The sequence below is a fragment of the Urocampus carinirostris genome, chromosome 9 (assembly GCF_059441175.1).
Source record: "Urocampus carinirostris isolate Australia breed hairy pipefish chromosome 9, RoL_Ucar_1.0, whole genome shotgun sequence".
NCBI classification, from domain to species: Eukaryota; Metazoa; Chordata; class Actinopteri; order Syngnathiformes; family Syngnathidae; genus Urocampus; species Urocampus carinirostris.
The window spans coordinates 40,939,404-40,948,276 of record NC_142357.1 but is presented as its reverse complement, the minus strand read 5'-3'; the positions used below and the strand labels follow the sequence as shown (position 1 = coordinate 40,948,276).

The 8,873-nt window shown below is 37.2% G+C and overlaps 1 protein-coding gene across 2 annotated transcripts in view; it reads right to left on the bottom strand.

Moving 5' to 3' along the window:
• Window positions 1-4,737: 4,737 nt before the first annotated feature.
• The window catches only part of pdgfrb (platelet-derived growth factor receptor, beta polypeptide), a 117,009-nt gene continuing 112,873 nt past the window's right edge, over window positions 4,738-8,873 (bottom strand). For both annotated transcript variants that reach the window (XM_088343889.1, XM_088343888.1), the window contains exon 23: window positions 4,738-8,873. This exon is cut by the window's right edge and continues 379 nt beyond it. The gene's annotated coding sequence lies outside the window, so the exon portion shown is untranslated.

Here is an 8,873-nt window from a genome sequence, read left to right as displayed (position 1 = left end):
GGCAAGTCAATCCATGCAAAAATAGCTAAAAAAAAAAAAAGTAAATTTGGGAGAAAGAATAATTGATTTTTTTTACAATTATACTGGAAATACACGATTATTGGAAATTTATTTATTTTGAATCTACGTAAACAGACACATTTTTAAAATCTCATTCTCATAAAACAAGCGCTTTATTCACTTGGCAATTCAATAACTGACGAAAAATCTCAAAAATGTCATTTTTTGGGTAAGAATAATGGATTTTTTTTACGATTATACTGGGAAAAAATTGATTACTGGAAATAAGATTTGTTTACACCGGGCGGCGACAATTTCTTCTAAACAGAAAAAAATATATACAATCTTCAAATGAGTGTTTTATTCTCTTGGCTAGTCAATAAGTGAAGAAAAAAACCTCAAAAATTATTTTAAAGGAAAAACGATTGGCTTTTAGAATCATCCTGGGAAATAAAACCCCATGATTATGGGAAATACGATTTTTTTTTTACACCGGGCAGCGACAATTTCCTCTAATCTACGTAAACAAAAAATAAAAAAGATAATCTTATCCTCATTAAATGAGTGTTTCTTTTACGAGACTATTCAATCTATGTAGAAAAAAAACCTCAAAAATGTCACTTTGGGGGAAGAATAAATGGCTATTTTAAAAATTCTCCTGGGAAAAAAAAACACGATTGTTGGAAATACGATTTTTTTCCACTCTGCGTAGGTAGACACATTTTTTAAATTTAATTTAAATTGTTTTTATCAAAACAAGCTTTTTATGCACTTGGCAATTCAATAAGTGAAGAAAAAAATGTAATATTTGGGAAAGAATAATTGATTTTTTTACAATTTTACTGGAGAAAAAACACGATTTTTGGTAATACGATTTCTTACACCAGACAGCGACAATTTCTTCTAATCTACGTAAACAAAAAATATACAAATAACAACAAATAACAAACAAATATAATCTTATCCTCATAAAATGAGTGTTTTATTAATTCTATGTAGAAAAAAACTAAAAAAACAAGCGTTTTTTCCATTTGACGACTCAATCTATGGAAAAAAATAGGCCAAAAACTGTCATTTTTGGGGAAAATATAATTTTTCTACCATTATACTGAAAAAAAAAAAAACAATTATTGGAAATACAATTTGTGTACATTGGACAGCAACATTTTTTCCTAATCTACAGAAACAGACAATTTTAAATATATATTTTGTCATAAACGAGCGTTTTTTTCATTTGGTAATCCAGTAAATGGAGAAAAAAACTTTTTGGGGAACAATAATCGGCTTTTTTTACGATTCTTCTAGGAAAAAAAAACACGATTATTGGAAATAAGATTGGACAGCGAATATTTCTTCGAATCTACATAAACAGACAAAGAGAATATAATCTTATTTTCATAAAACGAGCGTTTCAATCATTTAATAATGCAATCCATGTAGAAAAAAACTAAAAAATGTCATTTTTGGAGAAGAATAATTGTTTTTTTTCCGATTCCCCTGTTAAAAAACCCCACAATGAGTGGAAATACGATGTTTTATTTCTTTCAATCTACGTCAACAGACTAAAACAAAAAAGAAAGTGTTCTATTTATTTCACAATTCAATCTATAAAAAAAGACTTATGTGTCAATCGTTTCCAAACATCGTTAAAAAGGAAGTTTTTCTGTTCGATTTTCAGATCAGAGGATAAGTATGACCTAAAAATGGCAGGAAATAGTGATTTTTTTTCTCGAACGTGAACAAATCGTGTATTTTTTCTTCATTCAAGAGAGACCAAAATGATATACATATAAATATATGTGAGCATCCATGAGTACTTCCGCATATATATAAATATATATAAATGTATGTTTTCTAATGTTTTCCCAATTAGTTTTACTTGCACAGAATTGAGAATCCCTCCAGTTTTTTTCTACTGTTGCATCATGAAAACAAAGACCGTTCATTCAAATACTCAAAGAGAGCAAATTCTTTAGCGTTTGGCAATTCAACTTAAGTCAACTTTATTATTATGAAACTTTTTAAAACAGCTAAAGTCAAAGTGCGGCAAAAACAAACCTTAACTGGGCCATAAAACCATGCAAACAATTCAAAAGGATGAAGTCATAAAACAGGAGCAGAGGAAGAAAACACAGCAATTCCTTTGAGTCGAGAAACGGAGACGTGCCGACACGTAAATCAAGCGTACTCACCGGCCTTTTCTCTTCGAGCCGACAGGAAAAAAAAGGGGAACGTCGGAAGCAGAGCGGAGCGTCTCCTTTTTCCTCGTGTCCTCCGACGTGTGCCGGAAAAGATGAAATGTTTCAGGCCGGGAGTCAGGGGAGGCGGGCGTCCCCTCCGCCTCGTTATGCGTGGCCAATTCATCAGCCGGCTCCCATTTGACCCAGAAAGACTTTGCTCTTTCAAAGGGAGACGCTTTGAAAAGGAGCGGCAGGGAACCTTTTACCGAGCCAATATGGATTCAAATATATATTTGACGTGTATAGTCCTCAAACGGCAGCCTAGCTCAAATGGATCTTTGAGGTTTATAGCAGTCTATTCCAGGTCAACTAATACAGATCTTTAACATCTATTTCATCCGAGCTAAAATGGATCTCTGACGTCTATATTGTAATTAAAATCGGGCTAAAAAAGATATTTGACATCTATCGTCGTCAAATGGCAGCCTAGCTAAAATATGTCTTTGACGCTTATAGCCAGATATGCCAGGTCAACCAAAACACATCTTTGACGTCTATTTCATCCGAGCAGAGAAGGATCTCTGACGTCTATATGTCAATAAAAACAGGGCTGAAATATATATTTGATGTCTAGAGTCGTCAAGTGGCAGCCTAGCTAAAATATATCTTTGACGTTTATTGCCAGATATGCCAGGTCAACTAAAACACATCTTTGACGTCTATTTCATCCGAGCAGAGAAGGATCTCTGACGTCTATTTGTCAATAAAAACAGGGCTGAAATATATATTTGATGTCTAGAGTCGTCAAGTGGCAGCCTAGCTAAAATATATCTTTGACGTTTATTGCCAGATTTGCCAGGTCGACTAAAACAGATCTTTGACATCTATTTCATCCGAGCTAAAAAGGATATTTGACGTCTATATGTCAATAAAAACAGGGCTAAAAAAGATATTTGATGTCTATAGTCGTCAAAAGGCAGCCTAGCTAAAATATGTCTTTGACGCTTATAGCCAGATATGCCAGGTCGACTAAAACAAATCTTTGACATCTGTTTCATCCGAGCTAAAATGGATCTTTGACGTCTATAGTTCAAAGGGCAGCCTGGTTCAAATGGATCTTTGAGGTTTATAGCAGTCTATTCCAGGTCAACTAATACAGATCTTTAACATCTATTTCATCCAAGCTAAAATGGATCTCTGACGTCTATATGTTACTGAAAACTGGGCTAAAAAAGGTATTTGATCTCTATAGTCGTCAAATGGCAGCCTAGCTAAAATACTTCTTTGACGCTTATAGCTGTATATGCTAGGTCAATTAAAACAGATTTTTGACATCTATTTCATCTGAGCAGATGGATCTCTGACGTCTATATGTCAATAAAAACAGGGCTAAAATAGATATTTGATGTCTATAGTCGTCAAATGGCAGCCTAGCTAAAATATGTCTTTGACGCTTATAGCCAGATATGCCAGGTCAACTAATACAGATCTTTGACATCTGTTTCATCCGAGCTAAAATGGATCTTTGACGTCTACTGTATATGTTAACATATTTGACGTGTATAATCGTCAATGTTAGCCTAGCTTAAAGATATATTTGACGTCTATTTCATCCTAGCTAAAATTGATCTTTGGCGTCTCTAGCTTCTATGGCAGCCCAACAAAAATGGATTTTGACGTGTATTTCGTCCTAGCTTACATGAATCTTTAACGTCTTTACGTCAATGACAACCAGGCTTAAAAGACATTTGATATCTCCAGTTGTCACTGGCAGCCTAGCTAAAATGGATCTTTGATTTCTATAACGTCTACACCAGCCTAACTAAATTAGGATCTTAGACATCTCTACTTGTCAATGGAATCCTTGCTAAAATTGATTTTTCACGTCAATATTTGTGGGTGGCAGGTTAGTTAAAGATGTTCAACTTTTATAGAAGTAGTAAACTAGTTCAAATTGATATTTAACGTCTATTGTTGTTTGTAACATCCTGGCTAAAATAGAATCTTAGCTAAAATAGCTATAATATCTTTGACGTCTATAGTCGTCAATAGCAACCTAGCTAAAATTGAGTCATTCATTCCAGCCTAGCTAAAATAGATATTTGACTGAACTGGTAGCCTAGCTTAAAAGTATTTTTGAGGTCTAAAGACGTCAATGGCAGGCTAGCTGGAAAGGATCCTTGACGTCTATGGTCACCTATGGCAGCCTTGCTAAAATGTGTCTTTGACCTCTATATGTGTTTATAGCAGCCTCTCACAAATCCATCTCTGATATCTATAGTAGTCAACGGCATCAATAGCTTTTAATGGCAACCTAGTTAAAATTAATATTTGACTTCTGTGTTCCTATATGGCAGCCTAGCTAAAATAGATATTTGACATCTATGGCAACCTAGCTCATATGGATCTTTGAGACCTCAAGATGTCAATTAGCTGAAATTGATCCTTGACGTCAATAGCAGTCTATGACAGCCTAGCTAAAATAGATCTTTGACATGGAAAGTCTTCTGAGCTTTGAGGAACCTCTTTGAAAAGAAGAGATTTGAAAACGAGACGCTCCTGTGCTTAGAATCTTTATTGAGACGGTGAAATTCACATGGCGCTTTGGTAACGGAACGGCGGCAAAACCTTTCGTACATTTCAATTCATGACAAGCGATACAAATGCATAACAGAATCAATGGCATATACACAAAAAAGGCGCTCAGTGGTTTTTCTCGTGCAAAGGCAGTGAGAAGCTGTTTTCTTCCTCAGTGTAACAACACAAATAAATTTGGACGCTTGTAGTCTAAACACACTTTTGACTGATATTCCGTTTTAGAACGCAACTCTTTCACTGCCAGCTTTGATGTCAATAGCTGTCCGTGGAAGCCTAGTTAGAATAGATCTTCGACATCTATGGAATCTTAGCTCAAATTTCTATGACGAGCTAAAATTGACATTTAAGTTTATAGTCGTCAATGGCTACCTACAGTAGCTAAAATGGACCTGTGACATCTCTACCCGCCTATGACATCCTTGCCAAAACGAATCTTTGACGTCCATAGCGGTCAATGGCAGGCTAGTTGAATGGATCTTTGACATCTATAGTAGTCTATGGCAGCCTATCTTAAATAGATTTCTGATGTTTATAACTCTCCATGAAAGGGAAGCTAAAATTAATCTTTGACGTTTACGGTCGTCAATGGCAGGCCAACTAAAATGGATCTTTGACGAATGGCAGCCTAGATAAAATAGATCTTAGACATCTACCGCAACCTAGCTAAAATAGATCATTGAGGCCTCAAAATGTCAATTGCTGGCTAGCGGAAACAGTCATTTTACGTATACTATATGTATAGTGTCAATGGCAGCATAGCTAAAATGTATCTTTGACGTGAATAGTTGTCAACGATAAAATGGATATTTAACATCTATAGCCATCAATGGCAACCTTGCTAAAATGGATATTTGACGTTTATAGTTGTATAGAGCAGCCGTACTAAAATAGATTTTTTATATCTATGGCAAACTAGCTAAAATGGATCTTTAGACGTCTATTGTCCTTAATGACAGCCAGGCTAAAATGGATATTTAACGTCTATAGCTGTCTATACCAGCTTAACTAAAATGGATCTTTGACATATGGCAGCCTAGCTAAAATGGCTATTGGAAATCCATGGTCATCAATGGTGTCATAGCTAAAAAGGATCTTTGACAATTATAGTCGTCAATGTCAACCTTGCTGAAATGAATTTTTGACATCTGTAGCCTTTAATGGCAGGCTAGTTAAAATGTATCCCCAAATTGTTAGTAGTCGTTAGCAACCAAACCAAAATAGCTCTTTGACTTCTATAGCTGTCAATGGCAGACTAGGTAGAATATATCTCTGAGGTCTGTAGTTGTCAATGCCAGGCTAGCTAAAATAGACGTTTGACGTCTATAGCGGTCAATGGCGGCCAAGCTAAAATATATCTCTGACGTCTGTAGTTCTCAATGCCAACCTAGCCAAAACAGGTTAAAATGGATCTTTGACGTCTATGGCCAACAATGGCATCCTAGCTAAAATACATCTATGACGTCTATAGCCAACAATGATTGCCTATATAAAATAATCCCCGACTTTTACAGTCATGGATGGCAACCCAGCTAAAATGAATCTTTGACGTTGATAGCGGTCTACGGCAGCCTAGCCAAAAACTGATCTCCGATGTCTACAGCTGCCCATGACAGGCTAGCTAAAATGGACGGTCACCTGTGCCCGCTCCTTTGGCGCCAACTGCCTCGGTCTCTGATTGGCTCCCTGTCCCTATTCAAACCCACGTCTTTCTGTCACCTGTTGTCAGTCCGTCAGCGAACCTCAGTGAACACTAGGCAAGCCTTTTTTCGACCCCGACTCCAACCTGTTTTTTGCTCCTGTCTGTCCCCCGGCTTCGATCCGTTTTTGATCCTGATCACGTCTACTCTCCCGTCCCGGCTTTCGACCTCTTTTTGTCCCCGACCGCGTCTATTCTCCTTTCCTGGCTAACGACTCGTTTTTGATTTCCTGTCCCGGCCACTGACCCGTTTTTTCTGTTCCAGACACCGCCCTCGCCCATTTCCTTTCTTCCAATAAAACTGAGAGAAACCTAACGCAAGTGGGTCCTGTCTCCGTTCTGGTCCTGACTAAAACACAAGATTCAGAAACAGGAAATCTACATTTTCCTATCAAAATAAAACTGTAGCTTGCCATTTCCCTTTGTGTTAAATGTACCGCATTCCAAACTGAACATTTCCCACCTAAAGTGCAAATCGGGAACAAACGAGTGAAAGAATACAAAGAAATGCATAATAAGGGATTCGAAAGGAGGAAAGTATGACTTAGTGTTCTCGTTAGCTTCTTTGACTACAAAAAACAAGTATTAGCGTATATCAAAACAGTGCATAGAAAAGGTACCTACGTTTTAGTATATGTGCTTTTTTAAACTATATGCAATATAAAACATAAAATACGCACAAAAGAAGAAGACGTATGGCTAATATTCCTGAAATATCTAGTGAGGAATGTATAGTGCAGTAAATGTGTCATGATGGAGTTACAATAGACCCCCGGGATACGGCGACCCCGCCTTACAGAGTGAAATGGACGACCCCTCTTTATGGCATTTACCCCACTATATGACAAAAATCCTGCAACGACGTCTCGTTTTAGAGCTAAATAACTCACCCCTTGCATCCACCCGCTACTTCACTTGACCAGCCCTAGTCACATTACACCCAAGATATATAAAATCTCATTTTTCCTTTACATAGAGTAGTGATATACAAATAATGTCAACTTATATTATGTATTTATAACAGCTCAGTAGCGAGCTAGTAAATGTGGGAAGCTATGCTAGCTAGCTTGTTCCCAAGCTAAATGCTGAAGCTAAAAGTGAAATGCTCTCTAATTCTCTCCAGTGGACCCCGGGTTACAGCATCTCCGCCTTATAACAGTGTGGAATAAGATGTGTTTTTTTTACCCCTCTTTATGGCATTTACCCCGCCATAAGACCTCAACATCAAATTGTTGTTTGAGTGTCGAGTCAAGTATTTTAGATGCTCGTCTTCTATTGTTCATTTAAAATGCTGGCTTGCTATTAGTACGCAGAAACAGCATCACGAAAATGCTTATACGTTATTAGATGAACTACTTCCCACAATGCCTTTCTGTTCCTTCATTTAGTTCAGAATCTCGTTTGCTCGGTAAAGACGCTGCGACTTGCGATAGAGTACTGAATCTTTCGTCCTGTATTGATTCGCTACGGGCTCTAAGGCTTGCAACGATGCCAAAGGTAGAAGCAAAATCATGATAACCGTGGAAACAAAACTTGCGATCATCAAGAAATACAAATAAGGCACTCAAAAATCTACCCTTCATGTTGCGTGGCCACAAGCAGTCGACGATCACGACTATTATTAAGAATAAGGAGGTGATAAGCGAGGGAAATGTTCACATCTCCCCTTTGCATCCACCTGCTACTCCACTTGACCAGCTCATGTCACGTTACACCAGAGATATATAAAATCTAATTTTCCCTTTACATAGAGTAGTTATATACAAATAATGTAAACATAGCTAAAATGGATCTTAGACATCTACCTTATAAGTATAAACTTATAGATTTATATTAGCGTTGCTAAAGGTAGAAGCAAAATCATGAAGACCGTGGAACCAAAGCTTGCAATAATCAGGAAATACAAATAAGGCACCCGAATATCTACCCTTCGTGTTGCGTGGCCACAAGCAGTCGACGATCACGACTATTATCAAGATTAAGGAGGAAAATGTTCTCATTACCCCTTTGCATCCACCTGCTACACCACTTGACCAGCTCATGTCACATTACACCAGAGATACATAAAATCTCATTTTTCCTTTACATAGAGTAGTGATATACAAATAATGTAATCTTATATATTTATATTAGCGTTGCTAAAGGTCGACGCAAAATCATGATAACCATGGAACCAAAGCTTGCAATGATCAAGAAATGCAAAAAAGGCACTTGAATATCTACCCTTCGTGTTGCAGTCGACGATCACGACTATTATTAAGAATACGGAGGTGATTTGAGCGAGGAAAATGTTCACATCACCCCTTGCATCCACCTGCTACTCCGCTTGACCAGCTCATGTCACATCTGGGGTACCGTAGGTTTCTATCCCCCGCTATACGGCAATTTCACCTCAGAAC